The 22,112-nt window shown below is 43.7% G+C and overlaps 1 protein-coding gene across 4 annotated transcripts in view; it reads left to right on the top strand.

Annotated features, from left to right (window-relative positions):
* Positions 1-12,123: 12,123 nt before the first annotated feature.
* Positions 12,124-22,112, top strand: part of RNF185 (ring finger protein 185) — a 28,835-nt gene continuing 18,846 nt past the window's right edge. For 2 of the 4 annotated variants that reach the window (XM_029229255.1, XM_029229236.1), the window contains exon 1: positions 12,162-12,271. The gene's annotated coding sequence lies outside the window, so the exon portion shown is untranslated. Of the gene's footprint in view, positions 12,276-22,112 lie in introns of all 4 variants that reach the window. The other 2 variants (XM_029229246.1, XM_029229226.1) reach the window with 2 other exon arrangements.

Here is a 22,112-nt window from a genome sequence, read left to right as displayed (position 1 = left end):
ACACCCCCACCTGACCTTTTTCTTTTTTTGGTAACAGTTTATTGAGATATAATTCACATGCCATATAATCCACCCATTTAAAGCATACAATTTAATGGTTTTAAGTACATTCATAGTTGTACAACCATCACCACTACCTAATTCCAAACATTTTGATCATTCCAAAAAGAGATCCTATAACCAGTAACAGTCATTCCATCTTCCTCCCTCCCCCAGCCCCAAGTAGCCACTCATCTACTCTATGTCTCTATAGAGTCGTCTATTCTGTACATGTCATATAAAAGGAATCATGCAATATATGGCTGTTTGTGACTAGCTTCTTTCTCTTAGCATAATGTTTTCAAGGTTCATCTGTGTTGTAGCATGTATCAGTACTTCATTCCTTTCTATGACTGGATAATATTCCATTGTATGGATAGACCACATTTTGTTTATCCATTGTTCAAGCTGATGGACATTTGTACTGTTTCCACTTTTTAGCTATGATGAATAATGCTTCTATAAACATTCATGTAAAAGTTTTTCTGTGGACATATGTTTTCATTTCTCTTGGGCACATACCTAAGAGTGGAATTGCTGGGTCATGTGATGACTCTAACCATTTGAGGAACTGCCAGACTGTTTCCAAAGTGGCTGCACCATTTCACATTCTCACCAGCAGTGTATGAGAATTCTGATTTCTCCACGTCCTTGCCATCCTAGTGGGTGTGAAGTGGTACCACATTGCAGTTTTTGTTTTTATTTCCCTGATGGCTAATGATGTTGAACATCTTTTCATGTGCTTATTGGCCATTTGCATATTTTCTTTGAAGAAATTGGCAGACATTTTTGCTGTAACCTGGTGAGACCCTGAGCCAGAACCACTCAATTAATAAGCTACTCTTGCATTTCTAACCTTCAGAAATTATGTGAGATAATAAATGTTTGTTGTTTTGAGACACTAAGTTTGGGGATATTTATTACACAGCAATATATAACTAACACAGAAGCACTCAGAAACATGTCATGAGTGACTACTATTAATGCTACTTAAAGTCCCAGCCAATGCAATAACACAAGAAAAAGAAATACAAATTGTCAAGTTTGGAAAGGAAGAAACAAAACTGTCATTGTTTGTAGATTGATTTTTCTACCTGGAATTTCCAGGTGTATCCAATACCTGGGGAAAGCAGTGTAGTGGAATATAATAAGCCCAAGCCACACCCAGATTGGAGTCCTAGCTTTTCCCTTACTTTCTCTGTCATCTTGGGTAAGTCCTTTTGCCTCTTTTGGCCTCATTGGTAAAATGGAGATAAGAATAGTACCTATGCCATGAGGATTAATGTGAGTGTATATAAAGTGTTTAGGGACTGACATATAATAGCCTTTGACAAGTGAGATCTCCATTTAGGAGGGGATTTGAAGGCAGGAGCCAGGCAGAATTGCAATGTGATTGATTTGATGCCCAGTTCTTAAGCTGCAGAATGTGGGCTCTTTCCATTCCCCCAACTGACTCCAGCCTGCTAGTAGGGTCCTAAGAGCCTCAGCAGATCCTTATCCACACCCTGGGTTCAACCCCTGGTTCCACTTCCCCTCACTGGGCAGCTTTGGGCAAATCACTTACCTTGGCTGAATACCCATAACATCATCTACTGATTGGAATGCTCATGCATCCCTACTTACTCACCTTTCTTACTTCTCAGGGTGTGTGGTGAGGATCAGAGGATGGAAAAGGAGCTCACAGAGGGGAAAACCTCACAATAGGCTGCAAATAGCCCAAAAGAGTCCTTCATGCAGCATGAGACCCCCATCTCCAGAACTATAGGGAAACCCAACAGCAACAAGGGAGTAGAATGGGCCCTGAAAGCCCTGTCTAGCTAGACATGGGGGCCACAACAGGCCTTGGGGTTTGAGAGAATGATGCTGAGTGCAAGATTCACACCCTTCCCGTTCAGAATGTGCTTGACATTTATATTCTCACCAAGCCCAAGTGGTAGAATTGCCTAATAAATTGTAGATGCCCAGTTAAATATGAATTTTAGAAATCAGGGAATCATTTTTAGTGTAAGTATGTGCCCCAAACACTGCAGTTATTTTTTTTGGTTATCTGACATTCTAATTTAACTGGGTGTCTTGTGTTTTTACCTACTATACCTGGTAACCCTACCCAGCAGTGGGGTGAGGAGAAGCAGGGCAGCAACTCTTCACCCCACTTCACACTGGAGACACAGGGAGGCTCTGTTGATTACCCACCCTTCCATCCCACCCAGGGCTCTTTGGCTGAGGTTGAAACCTGGGTTGTGTGTTGGCTGTAACTCAGAGACCTTAGCTCACATCCCCTCCTTCTGTTTTGGGACTGGCCTGGCCCTTGGGGCCTGGGGAGGCCCTGGGAGTCTAACTCACTCAACAGGATGAAGAGGGCAGGTCAAGAGGCCCAGAGGGAGGTCTGACAGAAGAATTTGGCCCCTGGTAGACTAAGTAATAAATCTCCATTTTTCCAGCCAAGAACCCAAGGTTTCAAGCACTGTTTTATTTATTTATTTATTTATTTAAAAATTTTGGCTGTGTTGGGTCTCTGTTGCTGTGTGCTGGTTTTATCTAGCTGCGGTGAGCGGGGGCTGCTCTTTGTTGAGGTGCGTGGGCTTCTCATTGTGGTGGCTTCTCTTGTTGCAGAGCACAGGCTCTAGGCGAACGGGCTTCGGCAGTTATGGCACGCGGGCTCAGTAGTTGTGGCTCGCGGGCTCTAGAGTGCAGGCTCAGTAGTTGTGGCGCATGGGCTTAGTTGCTTTGCAGCATGTGGGATCCTCCCGAACCAGGGCTCGAACCCGTGTGCCCTGCATTGGCAGGCGGGTTCCTAACCACTGCACCACCAGGGAAGCCCTCAAGCACTGTTTTATATGTGAATTTGCCCAAGGACAGCAGCAGAGGGGAGTTAGAGCTAGGACCAGACCTTGAGCTTCTTGACACCCAGGCTCTCCTTGTTGGTCTGGGATCTGGACAAGAGGGCCCAGGGAGGAGCCCTCTCACGCCCAGACCAGAGAGATGGGAGCAGAAAGGCCTGTGGGACAGCAGAGAGGGCCCTCCCAGAAGCCCCCGATTTTGGTCCCTCCATTGCTGTCACCTAGTGGGCATCTAAAGCCAGCGCCTCCTAGGGAAACTCCTCAACAAGGAAGGCTGTCTTTGTGCCTTTCCCGTCCCTTCTGGTACCTGCCTGGTCACACTGTGTGATGCTGAAAAGCCCTTTGCCTCTCTGGCTTTCATTTTCTCTCTTAGAATAAGGATTCTACAAATGGCAGCAGGCCTAATCTTTCTAAAACACAAGACTGGAATTCCCCAGGTGGGGGGTTGGGGGGGGTCTCCATTAGTTAGGACTTGGCACTTTCACTGCCCAGGCCGGGGTTCAATCCCTAGTTGGGGAACTAAGATCCCGAAAGGGCACGACCAAAAAAAAAACCGCACACAACCACACACAAGCCTGGCCAGGTCAGTCCCCTGACCCTCTCTGGCCTTCAAGCTGAAGCTTTTCATGACCTGCAGAATCTGGGCCTGGCTGACCTCACCAGATCCCCACTTCTCTGCTCCAGCCACACAGAACTACTTTCATTTCTTCAATCACCAGGCCCTCTTAGGGCCTTTGCACATGCGGTTCCCTTTACCTAAAATACTTCCCTCTTCTTCACCTGGGCTTGTTCCTACTCATCTTTCAAGTGTTGGTTTAATCACCTCCTCCAGGAAGCCCCTCCCTGACCCCCGCAACCCAGGATGGGCTCACAGCAGGGAGGGGGTATGCTGCTGGAGTCTGGGGCACCCAAACACTGCTCAACACCCCACAGCAGCACCCCCATTCAGGACAGGGGACTGGGGGGGCAGGCACTGTGGAAACTACAGGCTCAGGGTTCAAATTGACCCCATTTCCCATCCCACTCTGCCACGGTTAGACAGTGTAAACACCAGCCAATGATTCCACCTCTCCAAATCCCAATTTTATTTTGTTTTATCTTATTTATTTATTGGCCGAGCCACACCGCACACCACTGGACAGCCAGGTAAGTCTCCAAGAGTTGTATTTTCTTTTTTGGCCATGCCATGCAGCTTGCGGAATCTTAGTTCCCCGAACAGGGATTGAACCCCGTGCTCCCTGCAGTGGAAGCATGGAGTCCTAACCACTAGACCATCAGGAAATTCCCTGAGTCCCAATTTTACAGGTGAATAAGTCAGATCTGTCTACACCAGTGCTGAACAATAAAACTCTAATGCAAGCGATGAATGTAATTTAAAATTTTCTAGCCACAGTTTAAAAAAATAAAAGAAACAGGTGAGCTTAATTTTAATGATACATTTTATGTAATCCATGTGCAAAATATTATTTCAGCATGTAATCAATACTTTTAAATTATTAACGAACTATTTTACGTTCTTTGTTCATATTGAGTCTTTGAAATCAGTGTGTATTTTATATTTACAGCGCATCTAAATTTGGATTCCACATTTCAAGCGCTCAGTAGCCACATGAGGCTAGAGGGCTCTGAATTGGACAGCACGGCTCTGTCTTGATCTGTGTGGTGGTTACGCAAGTGTGTTCATATGTAAACATTCTTGCAGGGAAACACTTAAGACTTTTAACCTTTTTTGTATTCAAATTATATCTAGTCTTGAGAAAAAAAAAATAATTCCCGGGTTTCTGGCCTGATCGTGGATGGACAAAGGGTGGAGCGATTTCCTGGGGTGTGGGAGCCAAGGTGACAGATGGGGTGCAGGGTGGGGGAAAATGAGAGTCTGAGGATCTTGGTCCCTTTAGGTCTTTGTTGCTCCCGGGCCCTGGGAGTTTCCAGTCACCCAAGCAGGAGCTGTGCAAACTTCGGCCGCCCCCTGGTGGCCAGGTAGCAGGTGGCAGGCAATTGTTGACCTTGGTGCCTGGGCCTCCTCCCCACACCTGAGAGGGGGTCATGGTGTCACTCAAACTTCTCTCCTAGACCTCACAGTCCTGGCCATGGGCATCCCTTGTATCTAGGATTGCTTGATTAGCAAAAAATAAAAGTCACCATGTTAAATTTGTATTTCAGATAAATGACAAATAATTTTTTGTATAAATATGTACCATTCATTGTTTATGTAAAATTCAGATTTAACTGAGCATCCTGTATTTTATTTGGTCACCCAACTTCTAGCTCATCCTCCAGGACTCGGAAGTACAAAATACAGTTCTACTTTGCTGTGTGACATTCGTCATATTCCTTCAGTTTCCTCCTCTGTAAAATGGCCGATAATTCTTTCCTCAATGAACTATTAAGAGGATTCACTGAGATGGGAATTTCCTGGCTGTCCAGTGGTTAGGACTCGGTGCTTTTACTGCTGGGGAGCTGGGGTTCGATCCCTGGTCGGGGAACTAAGATCCCACAAGCCATGTGGCACAGCCAAAAAAAACCGAAACAAACAAACAAAAAAACAGGACTCACTGATAAAAATGTAAGAAAAAAAATCTCCCCATAATGCCTGGCGCATGGTACACCCTGAGTGAATATTCCTCCCTTCCTTCCTGGGCTCCCAGAGGTGCAGGTCAGAGATGGGCTGCCAGATGAGTACCCCACCTCCCTCCCCACACTGCCCAGGGTTTGGACCATGATTTCTTGGTGGCTTCTTGATTTTCCTCTCCTTCACTAGGAAACCTTCCTTGGTTTCCTAGACTTTTGTCCAAGCCTCATCTGTTTTGGGAATATTACAGAATCCTCTGGGAAGAGCCTAACTCCCAGGAATAGGGTCCTCCTTGCCCAGTTCTCAGAAGATTCCAGAATATAGCCCTGATACCATCTAGTGGCCATGTCCCTAAACAAATAATACCATCCAGACTTGAACCTGAGAAGTCAGGCTGGTTCACTCTGCCCTCGACCCAAGTGAGACGCTGTCCTCGGCCAGCAGGGCTGCCATGTTGCAGAGCCCTAGGCCACGCCTTGGCAGAAGGCAGAAGAAACAGACCATGAGCTGTCCTGGGGCAGAAGGGTTGATGGCAGGGGTGCAGTGGACTTCAGCCCAACCTTAGAACCCATGAACAGAGAATGAGAGGAGCCTGAGGCTCAAGATTAAGTGATATGCCTGAAGGTACACAGCAAGGATTTGCACATTTGCTCTGGGTTGGGTAGCCAATGAGGCCATGCTTCTAACAGGCCCACCTCCTCCAAGGAACAGTTGGAGTTGAGGAGGACTGGGGGTGCTTTCTCTGGCTTATTCTCCATTCTGTTTGCATACACGGTCTTTCTCTCTGAGCCTCCTGGACCCATGGCGGGAGACTAACCTGAGCCTGGGGTTTGGATGGGGATGGGCCAGGCTCAGGGAACCTTCTTTCCCATGTCAGGTGAGGAAACCAAAGGAAAAAATGATGCCATCTCCTCACCACCTACCCAAGCTGGACTGGTTCCTGGGATCCTGGAATCTTCTCTCCCTGCATTGAACAGAGGAAACACTGAGGCCCAGAAAAGGGCAGGGATCTGTGAGCCTTAACAGATCACATAGGTCAGAAGGTCCCCTAGAATCCTTGCCTCTCCTCACCTGGCAGTTATACACCTGTAAGGCCTCAGGTCCTTAATCACACTTTTCTCCTTCACAATAAATTGCCCTTTCCCACTATTCAACCTTCCTGGCCCCCCAAAACCCTTGACACAAGTCCCCACTCCCTCTGAGGCTCTGCAATGGCCTCCTACTTTTCTTGTACTCCTAATCTCCACCCCTTCCCTCTGCACTCTGGAGAAGATCTGATTGCCTCTGCATGGACCCCCACTCCCCCTTGCCCCTGCCCTTTCTTTCTTTCCAGGCCCATCCCTCCCTCTGTCGCTTCATAGACCCTACTCGCTGGCCCAGGGTGGCAAGGCAGCATTTTAACAGGAGGAGGTGTGTTGTCAGATTCCAAATGAACCTGATTCTTACCAGCTGTGTGGCCTTGGATATGCTGCTTAACTTCTCTGGGCCTCTAGCTCCTCTTGTGTAATATTACTTGTTTCGAAATTTGGGGGTAAGGATTAAACTGCATAAAGCCCTTAGCACTGTGTGTGACACGTTAATAAACATTCAATAAATATTGGCTGCCATTATTCGTATGCGTGTTATTATTAGTCGGAGGAATAACTGGAGAGGAGGTGAGGGGGCGGGGGAAGGTTAGGGCTATTAACATGAGAACCCTTGGGATGCTCAGAGCAAGCAGAGGAAGACATCAGAACATTTCTATTTATTTTATTCTTTCCAACAGGAATGAATATTTTTTATTTAGCACAGTTTGCTGTAGGCATCAAATACTATTAAATCCATGCTGGGTCCTAGCAGCATAAATGCAAACATCACCAACAGGGCTTCTGGGGTCTGTAAGTACCTTAATGAGCTAAGCAGAGAAGATATTACTTGATATATTTTTGAAGCTGAAGTGCTTCCAAGTTTGGTAGTTCCAATTCTGTTATGTCTTGGGAACATTTTTAATAGCAAGAACATGAAGAAATAAACAGTGCTGGCTCCCTTACATTAAAGTTTCAGGAACGTTTCCAGAAGAGACCATGAGAATGACCTCATTTCTGACAAAGGAAAAGTTGAAATTTCGCCTTTAGTCTGCCTCATGAACCCAAGAAAAGAACAAAGGGGAATACAATCAGCACATTGTCTTAATTGGAGCTGTTGGCTTCAATATCTTTTCATAATGATGGTGCTCTGTGACTTTTCAAAGGAGGTAGCAGCTCAGGCAGGAATTTTATTTTATTTTTATTGTAGTACAGTTGATTTACAATGTTGAGTTAATTTCTGCTGTACAGCAAAGTGATTCAGTTATACATATATATTATTTTTCATATTCTTTTCCGTTATACTTTAGAACAGGGTATTGAATACAGTTCCCTGTGCTATATAGTAGGACCTTGCTGTTTATCTGTCCTATATATAATAGTTTGCATCTCAAGCAGGAATTTTTCAAAGTACACTGAGAGCTCTCAGTGCTAAGCCTGTTCCATATCCTCACAACAACCTTCTGAGGTAGGAGTAAATCTTTGCATTTCAACAGGTGAGGAAATGGGGGCTTCTGTAGGTGAAACTGATGTCTGAATTCACATAGCTAGTGAGCAAGGGATCTTTGAATGCTCTCCAATCAGAGACCACCAGAAGCACACCCGTGGTTGAACAAGTTGGGTTTATTATTTGTTACAGCAAAGTGGGGGATGTGAACTATGAGGAATGATAGGGCATCTCAGTAACAGAGTCTTAGGAAGGACATTTAGGATTTGGGCTTGTGTGTGATAATTTGGGGGTGGGCTTAAGGAAGCAGTGTTTCCAATTAAGAAATGGGCAGAAGACCTAAATAGACATTTCTCCAAAGAAGACATACAGATGGCCAAGTAGCACATGAAAAGATGCTCCACATCGCTAATTATTAGAGAAATGCCAATCAAAACTACAGTGAGGTATCACCTCACATCAGTTAGAATGGCCATCATTAAAAAGTCTACAAATAATACATGCTGGGGAGGGTGTGCAGAAAAGGGAACCCTCCTACACTGTTGGTGGGAATGTAAGTTGGTGCAGCCACTATGGAAGACAGTTTGGAGGTTCCTCAAAAACCTAAAAATAGAGTTACCATATAATCCAGAAATCCCACTCCTGGGCATATATCTGGAAAAGACAAAAACTCTAATTGAAAAGATATATGCACCCCAGTGTTCATGGCAGCACTATTCACAATAGCCAAGACATGGAAGCAACCTAAATGTCCATCAACAGATGAATGGATAAAGATGTGGTATATATATATATATACACAATACAATATTACTCAGACATTAAAAAGAATGAAATATTGCCATTTGCAGAAACATGGATGGACCTAGAGATTATTATATTAAGTGAAGTAAGTCAGGCAGAGAAAGACAAGTATTATATGCTATCACTTATACATGGAATCCAAACAAATAATACAGATCAACTTAATGAAACAGAAAGACTTACAAAGAAAATAAACTTATGGTTACCAAAGGGGAAAGGGGAGGGCGAGGGATAAATTAGGAGTATGGGATTAATAGATACACACCACTATATATAAAATAGATAGGGAATTCCCTGGCAGTCCAGTGGTTAGGACTCCGTGCTTTCACTGCCGAGGGCCCGGGTTTGATTCCTGGTTGAGGAACTAAGATCCCACAAGCCTCGCAGTGCAGCCAAAAAAATAAATAAATTCTAAAGATTTTTAAAATAAAATAAACGAAAAGGATTTACTGTATAGCACATGGAACTATATTCAATACCTTGTAATAACCTATAATGGAAAAGAATCTAAAAATAAATTAATTAATTAAAAAAAAAGAAAGAATCTGAAACTACATTTGAAACTAACACAATATGGTAAATCAACTATAGTTAAATAAATAAGGAAGCCGGGTTTTATCTGGATCAGATGCTATGACAGGTACCTTGGTAAATCTTATCTAGAACGAGGGAAGACTAGACTGAGACTAAAGCTGTAATTGGTGAAGAAGCAGCAATCTCTATATGAGCTAGGTTAGGGAAATACTTGGTCATTTTTGTGCTTTGGACAATGCTCTTGCTTTGTCTGGTTCATACATGATTATGGAGAGGTCTTTATATTGTCCTGATCCATCACAGTCACAGAGCAGCCTTGTCTGATGTTGATGTTCTGTGTTTTGTTTTTATGCTCAACAGGAGAACACCAAGGCCTTCCTGTAAGTGCCAGGCTAGCTCCTGGGTATCAGGGGCTGCTTTTCTGTTTCTCAGAGCCTGGACTCAAATCCAGGTTCATGTGACTAGAAACATCCCTGTGTCCACAGGAACTTGAAGAGAAGTCTGGCAGATGAGGAATTTCATCTATGAGTTTATTTCATCTACTACCTTCACTCCCTACTCAGACCCAACCCCTAAGACAGTCCCTGGGATAATTGCAGGCAATTAATAAATGCTTGTTGAATTCATGAAACAACGAAGATGGGTGTTAAGCACTCCAGAGAACGGGACTTCCCTGGTGGCACAGTGGTTAAGAATCTGCCTGCCAGTGCAGGGGACACGGGTTCGATCCCTGGTTGGGGAAGATCTCACATGCTGCGGAGCAATCAAGCCCGTGCACCACAACTACCGAGCCTGCACTCTAGAGCCCACAAGCCACAACTACTGAAGCCCGTGCACCTAGATCCCATGCTCCGCAGCAAGAGAAGCCACTGCAATAAGAAGCCCGTGCACCGCAATGAAGGGTAGCCCCCGCTCATCCCAACTAGGGAAAGCCCACGTGCAGCGACAAAGACACAGCCAAAAATAAATTAAAAAAAAAAAAAAAAAACTCCAGAGAACAATGTCTGGGTGCAAATTGCAGCTCTGTCACCTATCAGTATGTCATCTGAAAACTGTTAATTAAAGGATAAAATTGCATAAACTTTTAAAAGTTTTCCTCTACCCATTTGTAAAGCAGAGGTAATGATCAAAACCATTTGCAGGGCTGCTGTGAGGATCAAATGAACCATTGTGTGGTGTGTGCTTAGGTAGGCTCGGTAAATGTTAGCTATTAATATTTTCAAGCCAGGTAGCCCATTAGTTTTGTGATTGTATGTTTGACATTTTTCCTGCTAGGCATGAAAGCAAAGATCTTGTCTTGTTTCCTACTGCATCACCAGTGCTCAGCACATAAATTAATGTTTGATAGGTAAATAAGTAAATTGGCTAGAACCAAGGCACTCCCCTCATTCTGGGGGTGAATTTTAATTTTTATATCATTGTCCACTGAAATAAAAATGTACAGTGTGAGAGCTGTTTCAGTTTTATTTGGGGACTCACTGATGACTATAGCCCAGGGGGAAACAGCCTCTTAGATAGGAACTTTGAGGAACTGCTCCAAAGAGGTGGGCGAGGTTGGTTTATATGTGATTTTGGAGAATGGGTATGAGCAATCAAGCACACATCTCAGTAGAAGGTTGCTGTGAGTCACGAGGAACACATATCTCAGTTAATGACATTAGTGTCTTTCTAGGTATGAAAATATGCAAGAAATTGGGCTCCTAAAGTTTTCTCCTGAAAATATCTAACCATCTGAAGACCTGTTCTGCCAGTTTTCCCAGAACAGAGAGTGCCTCATTCCTGATCTTCCCCCCTGAACTCCTTTCATTGTGTGTTGAAGGTCAGAGACTACGGTGGCTAATGACTCAATCCTTGTAGAACCGGGTGTCAAGAGACCTTCTTTAGTTGGCATCTGAAACTTAAAGAAAAGTTGCAAAAATTATGTAAGGAACTTCTATATACCTTTCACCTAGATTCACCACTTGCTTACATTTTGCCTCATTTCCTTAAATCATGCTCTCAATTTTTATACACCTGAATATTTTTCTGAATCATTTGAAATTAAGTTGGAGACATTGTGCCCTTTTACCCCTAAATACTTCAGTGAATATTTCCTAAGAACAAGGGTGTTCTCTTAACATAACCACAATAGAAATTTTAACATTGATACCCAACCCCTAAACCATGATCCATATCCAAATTTCATCCCTTCCAGGAGGCACATAATCTTTACTTGACCTATAACTGGTGATGTTAACTCTGATCATTTTGATTCACTTGCTCTGCGAGGTTACACCTCTGTGAAATTCCTATTTTCCCTTTGCAATCAATAAGTAATTTATGGGAGACCCTTTACTGTGTAACCATCCTGTTCCTCCTGCTTTACCGTCCATTACTGATTTTCTAACTCCGTCATATCTGCTAGTTGTCATTCTACTAAAAGGAAGAATTTCCCCTTCTCCCCCATTTATTAATCACTTCTTTATTTATATCAGTAAAGAGTCATTGGGTTATAATTTTATTCAGTTATATTCTGTTACTATCATTATGTATTTTGCTCAAATTGCCCAGATTTGGCCAGTGGGATCTCCTTCAGGTTAGCTCCTGTGTCCTATGACATATTCCCGTCATTCTGATTGCCATCATCCTTACACTCTGTTCCAACAAAAATGTTCCACGCACGTCTGGGGCTTTCCATGCCCGGACTTAAGCTTTTTAAAAAGCTGCCAAACGGTCCCTGTGTTTTTCCGCTTCCTGCCAGCAGGCGGAACCTTAGAGCCCAGTATCTGGGGCCGAAGCACAGCGGCGCGGACCAACCTTTTCCGGTTGTGGCCGGAAGTCCCCGGAGAGCGGCGGCTCTGAGTCAGCTGACCAGCGTACGCGTAGGAGGAATCTGAAGTCCGGCAGGCCGGACTGAGCTAGCTAAGGGGCTGGCTGGGCGGCCGACGGACGGACAGGCTGGGGCACCCTCGGCGGCGTTAGCTGAGCAGAGGCAGGTACATGAGGGGTTGGGGCGGCAGGTGGGGGCCGTCCAGGTTGAGGGACGCGGGCGGGGACCGGGTTCCGCCTTCAGCAGGCCCACGGGCTGCGACACCTGAGCCCAGGAGCACAGAGACAACAAGTCCAGCTCTGGCCCGGGCCATTCGCCCCAGAAGGGAGGTCAGGCTTGTATTGTGGTCTTTCGTCCAGTGATTACAGTTTGGGGAAACTGAGGCCCCAAGTAGGGAAAAGGCCCCCACAAGCTCTCCTTTCCAGGCAGAGACTCACTCTAACTCTGACTTCCAGTCGAGGCCGCCTCTCTCATGTGGAGGTTCTTTTAATGAGTTTGCCCCGAGTGGAGAGGCCGAGGCCCGGAAGCGCGCTGAATAGAGTTGGGCTTGGGAGTAAGAGGCCCGACTCTGCGACTTCGTCGCCGACAGCCAGTTGTGCTTTATGGGCCAAATCCTTTCCCTGTGTCGGGCCTCAGTTTCCTCATTTGTAAAACAAGGCAGTGTATCTCTAAATATGGTTCTCACAGCCTCTGCTTTGAAATACCCTACGGTGCATACTTCACAGTGCAGGACTCAAATAAGACTCATTTAGAATCTGGGTCGGAACCAGGGAAACTATATTTTGAACATGCTCCTCGGGGGTCCTCTGCATACCGATGTTTGAAGCCCACTGATCTTAAGTGCTTTCTTGCTGTGAGTTCTTTGCTTTGAGGCAGCTGGAAGTTGTTCAGGATCTTTGGGGGGCGAGGGGGGTGGCTGGCGAGAATGTTTAGCCCGGAAAAGAGAGCAATGGAAGGGAAAAAAAACAATCTCATCAAAAACAGAAAAGATTGTTATGGTGAAGAGGGCTTCCACTTCTTCTTTGCGGTTGAAAGAGGCAGAAACTAGGATCAATAGGTGGATTCTACAGGAAGACAAAATTTTGATTTAATAGAAGAACTTAATGCTGGCCACAGGTGACCAGCAATGGAATGGATTGCCTCCAGAGTTAGTGAACTCCCTGTCAAAGGAGTTATTAGATGGAGGTCCTTTTCAACTTGAAAGTGTCTAATTCTGAGTAGTTACTTTGAGTCTTTCTGGTGCTGTCTTCTTTTTTTCCATCCCCCCAGCCTACATCTCTATAAGTGAGGCCAGTGGGTTTGAACTTATGTCACCTCTTCCTTGTCCTGTGTACCATCCTTCTTTTCAAGGACTTTGGAATGGCCCATCTGATAAGGGCTCCTTAAATGTTTGTTGAATGAATAACTAAGCAGGGTCCCCACCCCATCAGTTTGTAGCTTACTTTCTTAGAATAACTTGGAAATGAATCTGAAGACTTTGATGAGAAGCCAGTGAACTCTTTGGACTCACAGAGCTGAAGAGTATGGGTTGGAAGGAGGCTGTTCAAGCCAGCCTCCCCCAGCTCCAGGACATAAATCCCTCTTTAATCCTCTCTCCAGCAGTTTGTTGTTATAGATGTTGTGTCTACTGAGAGAGTTTTTGCAATCTGTTGGCTAATTTCATCAACATTTAAAACAGTCCTGTGATGGTCTTGACTTGCCAGTTCATCCTCACATGTAATCTGCAGATAATGCTTCTAACATATCTTTAGTTTTCTAATTAAACATCAGAGTTCCTTATTTTGTGATTTACAAAACTCCAAGCAGATCACTTTTTAGAAACCTGTTAGAATGCTTACCTTGCCCTATAGAACAGAGGTCCCATATTGACCCAATCCTGCTGGAATGCCAAAAAAAGGTTGGGTTTGAGCCAAGACTTCCTGCCTGTGTTTATCTTCCTCCCTTTTTTGTTTGTGTTTCCTAGGATGTAAAAAAAGTTGTGAAATGCTTATTCAGATATTATCCAGGCGTTGAGTAAAATGATTGTAATTTAGTGGTGTCTTTAAAACTTCTCAATCTGAAATTTTCCTCTTAAAAAAGTACCTAAATCAGCATTTTAGGAAAATCGAACCAAGTAAATAAGGTTTTATTGGAACACAGCCACACCCTTTAATTTACGTACTGTTTTTGGCAACCGAGTTGCCCCAAAGACCATATGGTCTGCAAAGTCTAAGGTATTTAATGTACAGTGCTTTTCAGAAAAAAAATTGCCAACCCCCTGACCTGCTCCATGTACTTTCTTTTTTACTTTTTATTTTGAAATAATTTTAGACTTCCAGAAATAATACACAAACTTCCTGTATACTCTTTACCCAACTTTCCCTAATGTTAACATTTACATAACCATAATAACATTGTCTAATAAATTTAACGTAAATACAGTACTACTAACTAAGCTATAGGCTTTATTTAAGTTTTGCCATTTGTCCCACTAATGTCCTTTTTCTGTTCCAGGATCCAATCCAGTTTCCCGCATTGCATTTAGTATCAAGTCTCCTTAGTCTCTTAAATCTGAGACAGTTCCTCAGCCTTTTTTGTCTTTCATGACTAAACTTTTGAAGAGAACTGGCCAATTATTTTGTAGACTGTCGCTCAAATTTATTTTTTTGAGGTAGAATTCACATATCATAAAATTCACCATTTTAAAGTGTGAATGTTCACAAAGTTATGCAGCCATCACCACTGTCTTAATTCCAGAACATTTTCATCTTCCGAAGAAGCCCTGTACATGTTAGCAGTTTCTCCCTAGTCTCCCCTCTTCCCATCCCCTGGCAACCACTAATCTGGAATCACATGTATGTGGCCTTTTATGTCTGGCTTCTTTCATTAAGTGTAATGTTTTTGGGGTTCATCCATGTCATAGCATGTGTCAGTACTTCAGTCCTTTTTATGGCTGAGTAATATTCCACTGTAGGGATATACTGTGTTTTGTTTATCCATTTGTCAGTTGATTGACATTTAAGTTGTTTCTGTCTTTTAGTTGTTATGACATGCTGCTCTGAACATTCATGTACAAATTTTTGTTTGAACATATTTTCAGTTCTCTTAAATGTGTTTACGTAGGAGTGAACTTGCTGGGTCAATGGCAACTCTATTTTTAACTTTTTGCCTGCTGAACTGTTTTCCACAGCAGCTCACCATTTTACATTTTCTTTTAAAAAAAATTTTATTTATTTTTGGCTGTGTTGGGTCTTTGTTGTAGAGCACTGGTTCTAGGTACGCGGGCTTCAGTAGTTGTGGCACACAGGCTTAGTTGCTCCACGACATGTGGGATCTTCCTGGACCAGGGATTGAACCCATGTCCCCTGCATTGGCAGACGGATTCTTAACCACTGTGCCACCAGGGAAGTCCACCATTTTACATTTTCATTAGCAATAAATGAGGATTCCATTCTCCACACCCTCTTCAACATTTGTTATTGTCCTTTATTATTATTTTTTTTTTCCACCATAGTGGGTGTGAAGTGGCATCTCATTGTAGTTTTATTTGCATTTCCCTAAGGCTAGATGGTGTTGAACAGCTTTTCACGTGCACGTTGGTCATTTCTTCTTTGGAGAAAATGTCTATTCAAATCCTTTGCCCTTTTGTAATTGAGTTACTTGTCATCATGTATAATTTTATATGTAAATATTCAGAGTTTGCAGATCCCCTGAAGCCCCTTGAAGTAATTCATTGAGAGCTGAACTGCAAAATCTGAGGCAGTGCCAGTAACTCCGTGACCTGATGGCAGTTGGATTTGGACATGTTGAAGTGCAGAGTGAGTTGTACGTCTGACCACTCAGAGGTTGGTTCAACCCCAACCACTGCTGACGATGCAGAGCTAGGGCGGCCATGTCAAGTGAAAGGGGTACTACAGCATCATCCCAGATGTGATAAGACCACTAGGAAATCCTGTAATTTGGGAGCTACTCTTGTGTTTGTCTGGTCACAGGCAGGGAGTCGAGGAGTCAGTGGTAGTTGGAAATGTTAGGACTGGTGATGGCCTTGGGCAGCTGCCTGAGGTGGCAAAGCTACCAGTGCACCCACGCTTCTCTTGACCCCAGAGCATTTGGCTCTAACTAGACTATCTTGAAAACACACATAGTCAGACACACACACCCCAGTAATTCTAATTGTGAAAGTAATATGTGCTCATATTAGACATTTTGGAAAATACAGGAACTGCCCTAGAATTTTCTGCAGCAGCTGAATCATTTTACATTCCCACCAAAAGTGCACAAGGGTTCTGATTTTTCCAACTCCTCACCAACACTTGTTTTCTGTTTGTTTGTTTTTTAAATAGTAGCCATCCTAATGGGTATGAGATGGTATCTCATAGTTTTGATTTGCATTTCCCTAATAATTAGTGATGTTGAGCATCTTTTCATGTTGTTATTGGCCATTCGTATATGTTCTTTGGGGAAATGTCTATTCAAGTCCTTTGCCCGTTTTTGAATTGGATTGTTCATTTTTTTGTTGTTGAGTTTTAGGAGTTCTCTATGTATTCAGGATATTGATCCCTCTGATATATGATTGGCAGATATTTTCTCCCATTCTGTGAGTTGCCTTCTTACTCTGTTCATAGTGTCTTCTTTTTTTGGCCGCGAGGCTTGCAGAATCTCAGTTCCCCAATCAGGGATTGAACCCGGGTCACAGCAGTGAAAGTGCCAAATCCTAACCGCTAGACCACCAGGGAACTCCACTGGTCTGTCTTATAAATGCTCTCCTGATGGTTCTCCTTGGGACCTCCTATTGAAAGGAGAAGTGAGATCACATTGTTTTTGTCAAGTATATGCTGATGTTATTAAAACTCTTAGAAAGTTTTCTCCTTAGTTGGTTAAACCTTGTCGACCTTATTCATTTTCTTGATACTCTACCTTTAGAGTATTTCAGAGGTCTTCAGCTCAGCCGCAAATAAAATTTGAATTAATAAGATTTTATAGACTCTGAATTTAATAAGAATTTACTGACTGCGTGAAAACAAAAGCAAAACTCTCACTTTGAAAATTTCTCTGATGACAAAGGAAGGACAGACACAATTACCCCATTTGCAGGTGAGGACCCTGGCTTAGTTGAGTGGCAGAGCTGAGCATCAGACTAGGTCCTCTGGCTCCAGTTTTGTCCTCTCACTGTATTATACTCGAAATTTTCAGCCCTTAACTAGAATCTGTCCAGTCTGAAGAGCTTCCTTTAATACAGTATTTTATCCAGTTATATTGGTTTGAATTGAAATTGGCAAATTCCCATCATTTATTGACATACATTTATTGAACATGTACTCTGTGTCAGGCACTGTGCATGTGACTCCAGGAGGTGTCTAACTAGAGTGAGCAAGACAGTTCAGTGAATAATTAATCCTCTGTGTGAGTAGCATAATCTCTAATACAGGTCGGTACTAATTTGGGGAAACCTGAACTTTTTCTGGTTGCATATCCCCGATCTTTTTTTTTCATTTGTTTAAGAGTTTTGGACAATACTTAAGAAAAAATTACTCTGAAACAGTTATGTAACATTTCCAGTTCTGAAAAACATCACTGAAGAATGTCTTGTTCTTTTAGGACACTGATTTTCTACAACCTTAGTTGGCTACATTGACTCATCTTGAGTTGTACACTTCTAAGCACTCCTGGGCATCAGAGCCATCAGCCCATGCACATTTATGAGGTGTTCTTGAGGTGTCTAGCCCTGTGCTGAGCAAGGCACCTGGAAGCTGGGTCTGGGCTTGAGGAGATAGACACACAGACAGATCACTGAGGTACTTAAGCACATTGGCTTAGGAGTTGAAAACTTTGCCTCTGACTGGCTCTGTGACCATGGGCAAGTGACCTAACTACTCTGCGCCTTAATCTAACATCCCAGGGGATGCTAAAGATGGTAAGCAGTGTTTACCTCAAAGGCAGGTTGTAACGATTAAATGAGATGATTCATGTAAAGGGCTGAGCAGAGTGTTAGCTGATGTTATTTATAGTGATAATAGATACAACAAGTGCCTCCTGATTTTGACACTTTTGGGGAAAATCTGATTTTGCCCAGATCAAACTGTGTCCTGTTCTGGATTTCCTCATACACAGTTCTGATGTCTCACCTACAGTGCCTTCAAGGAGCGATGCTCATTCAGAAAGAGAAGTTGTGACTCATTCATTCAGCAAGTTAACCAAATACCTGCTGATTGCATAGCTCCCTGGGGAGTATAAAGAAGCAGTTACACCTTCATTGTACTCTGTGAGACCTCACAGTGGAGGAGCAATTAACATTTCTTGAACACTTAACTATGTGCCAGGCACTGTGCTAGTCCCTTACTGTTTTACCTCTTTAATCCCTACAGTTATCTTGTGAGGAAGATAATTGCCCCGTTTTAACAGATGAGCAAAAAAAGTCTTGGAGAGAAAATAATGACTGAAGTCACAGAGTAAGTAGTGGAGCTGAGATTTGAACCCAGAGCCATTATATTCCTCTGTGCCATGATAATTTTTTTTTAATTTAGTTAATTAATTTATTTATTTTTGGCTGCATTGGATCTTCATTGCTGCACGCGGCTCTCTCTAGTTGCGGCGAGCAGGGGCTACTCTTCATTGCGGTGCGCGTGCTTCTCATTGCAGTGACTTCTGTTGTTGCTGAGCATGGGCTCTAGGCATGCAGGCTTCAGTAGTTGTGGCACGAGGGCTCAGTAGCTGTGGCTTGCAGGCTCTATAGCGCAGACTCGGTAGTTGTGGCACACAGGCTTAGTTGCTCCGTGGCACGTGGGATCTTCCCGTGCCAGGGATCAAACCTGTGTCCCCTCCATTGGCAGGCGGATTCTTAACCACTGTGCCACCAGGGAAGTCCCTGTGCCATGATAATTTTTTTTTTAATATTGTTTGCTTATTTTGGTTGCGCCAGGTCTTAGTTGCGGCAGGCGGGCTCCTTAGTTGCGACTCCAAGATTCCTTATTTGTGGCTCCCCAGCTCCTTATTTGCGGCACACGGGCTCCTTAGTTGTGGCATGCAAACTCTTAGTTGCGGCACGCACGTGGGATCTAGTTCCCTGACCAGGGATCGAACGCAGGGCCCCTGCACTGGAAGCGCAGAGTCTTATCCACTGTGCCACCAGGGAAGTCCCTGTGCCATGATAATTTTTAAGGACAAAAGTCCATAAATGGTTAAGGAACATTTTAAGACAGTGATACAAGGAATGACAGAAGGCAGACTCTTGGATGACCCTCGAAAGTTTGTGCTGGGGTAATCCGAATCCTACTTCACCCTTACTTATGAAACCTGGTAAACTTTAAGAAAAATCATTGAAGCTTAAAACAAAAGAAACAAAAACACTTTTGATTTAGAAATAATGGAAAATGGGACTTCCCTGGTGGTCCAGTTGTTGAGATTCCACACTTCCACTGCAAGGAGCTCGGGTTCCATCCCTGGTGAGGAAGTAAGATCCTGTGTGCTGCGTGCCTGCGCGCGCGCGCGCACGCGCGCACACACACAAACACACACACACACACACACACACACACACAAGAAAAAAATAATGGAAGACAATGCGAAGAAGTAGGAACAGCTGAGCCTAGAATTCCCACTCAGATATGTGTTACGTTTGGAAATTGTTATCTCTAGGGCCTAGCATAGTGCATGGAACATAATGGATTTTAATAACTAATTAGCGAGTGAATTAGTGAATTTAAAATATCTTCCAAACTGCCAAAATTACCCTATGTTTCTCATGCTACTTATGCGTTCTCTTTTGAAAACATACATATAATTGGCAAAGATGGGGGTAACAAGCACTCTTATGTATTTTTCATGGGACTAAAAATTGGCACATCCTTTTTGGAGGGTGTTTGATACAGAATTACAAATACAGATACCCTTTGACCCAGTAGTTCTACTTCTGGAATGTGTCCTAAAGATATAGTCTAGTACCATTGGTCTCCAAGGCAGGGAGCAGGATGACTAGGTTCCAGGGATGGGAGAGAGAGACTTCTCAGTCTATATCCTTTTGTATCTTTTGAATTGAGCCATGTGAGTGTGTTACTTATTAAAAATATAACTCAATAAAATTTAAAAATTGAAAATTTCTGAGAGAATTATTATACTAAGGTTCATCACACCTCAGTGTAAATTTCTTTAATCAGATTGCTTTCCTTTTTGTCCCCTACTGAGATCTGACGATCTGGGACCTTTAACATCTTCCCATATTTTTTCTGAATCTTAGTAACATGGTACTTACTATGGAAAAAGTGGAAAGTACAGTTAAGTGTGAAAAAAGCTTTAAAAATTTGCCCATGATTCCGTTATCCAAAGACCACTACAGTTAATATTTGGGCCCCTTCCAATTTTTTTCTGTATCTTTTAACCTGTTAATATCATACAGTATGTTCAATTTGGTATACAATTTTCTATCCTGCTATTTTCATTTAACATTATTTTATATAATTAAAATTCCCATATAGGCAAAATCCTTATGGAAGCATAATTTTTAGTGACCTTGTAATCTGTCATGTGAATTTACCAGTTTACTTAGCAGGGGATGGGAACTGGATGGGGAGAGAAAGAGACATTGGAATCATGGAACCATTTGGACGGTTAGGCGGGTCTGGGTTAGGTGGCTCAGCAGGCAATGTGAGCCTGACAGGCAGGGGCTGAAGGCATGAGGATTTCCAGGCCTTTCTTCCTGCCTCAATTGCAGCCCTTGCTGCCCTACCACCCCCACATGTTCTCTGGGCTCCAGCCACACTGAACTTGGCAAATTGAGTTATCCACTTGTCCTGTGTGCTGTGTCTCTGTCCTCCCCAGCAAGCCCTGCCCTCAGGCACTCTGTACACACCACTTGTCAGCACGCAGCACACTGGACTGCCTTGTTGGTTTACTTACCTCTATCCCCCTTTAGACTGAAACCCTTTATATTTGTGTCTTGAATGCCTGGCAAATAGGGTCATTAATAAATCTTCGAAGGTAGGTGTGGGGTTAGTTGTACAGATAGAGAGATTAGAGGATACCAGAGAAAAAGACCAGTGCAGCCCTAAGGAAAAGAGGCCATTTGCTCAGCCTCTTCTGTCCTTCTGGACCTGAAAGGCTGTTCAGGTCCTTGGTCCTATACTTGAGGGCCAGGCCTCTGTGAGCTATAGCCTAGGGACCAAAACTCCATTTAGACTCCAAAATTTTAGAGCCTGGGTTCTGTGTTCCAAGTTCCAATCAACTTACTCAGATTTCCTCCCACTCTAACCTTCTGTGAGTGTGATGTAGACATTCTCAGAATGCAAGTCCCATTTCTGCCTACTGTGATCCTGCGGCAGCCTAATGAGCAGTGAAGACAGGCTGGGGCTCGCCACCGTTCCAGCAGAAAGCTTCTGTATGAACACGCATGTGCCCACAGGAACAAGACTTCTGCTGGGTCACCTCTCACATCATGCCAGTTATTTATCATCCAAATTTGTAATCTTCATAATTAGAATCACCATTTCCAGATGCCTCTGTACACCCCGGTCCAGGAATTCTTAGAGCTGAAGGGGCAGAGAAGGCAGATTATGAATACCTGCGGTTCTCTAGAACCTGAGAACTGAACACAAGAATACTACGAAGAGATGTCCTCGTGAGATCACGTTCCCTGGTGATTCCTTGAGGAATATGCAAGTCTCATTTTCGCTCCCTTGCTCAGTTCCTGTGAGGTGGGCCAGGCCAGCTCTGGGAAGGTAATAGGAGTGAGGATGCTGGGTCAAGCAACTTCAGCTGCCAGGTTCTGTGTTCCTAAGGGATCATTAACTATCACAAATCTGCCAATCTGCCTTCGTTCCAACACCAAATGTGCTGCCTTGGACATCTCAACTTTTTTTTTTTTTTTTGCTGTACGCAGGCCTCTCACTGTTGTGGCCTCTCCTGTTGCAGAGCACAGGCTCCGGATGCGCAGGCTCAGTGGCCATGGCTTACGGGCCCAGCCACTCCGCGGCATGTGGGATCTTCCCATACCGGGGCACGAACCCGTGTCCCCTGCATTAGCAGGCGGACT

The sequence above is a fragment of the Monodon monoceros genome, unplaced genomic scaffold (assembly GCF_005190385.1).
Source record: "Monodon monoceros isolate NGI ecotype Baffin Bay Population unplaced genomic scaffold, NGI_Narwhal_1 Super_Scaffold_1, whole genome shotgun sequence".
NCBI lineage: Eukaryota > Metazoa > Chordata > Mammalia > Artiodactyla > Monodontidae > Monodon > Monodon monoceros.
This window is presented reverse-complemented; position numbering and strand designations above follow the sequence as displayed.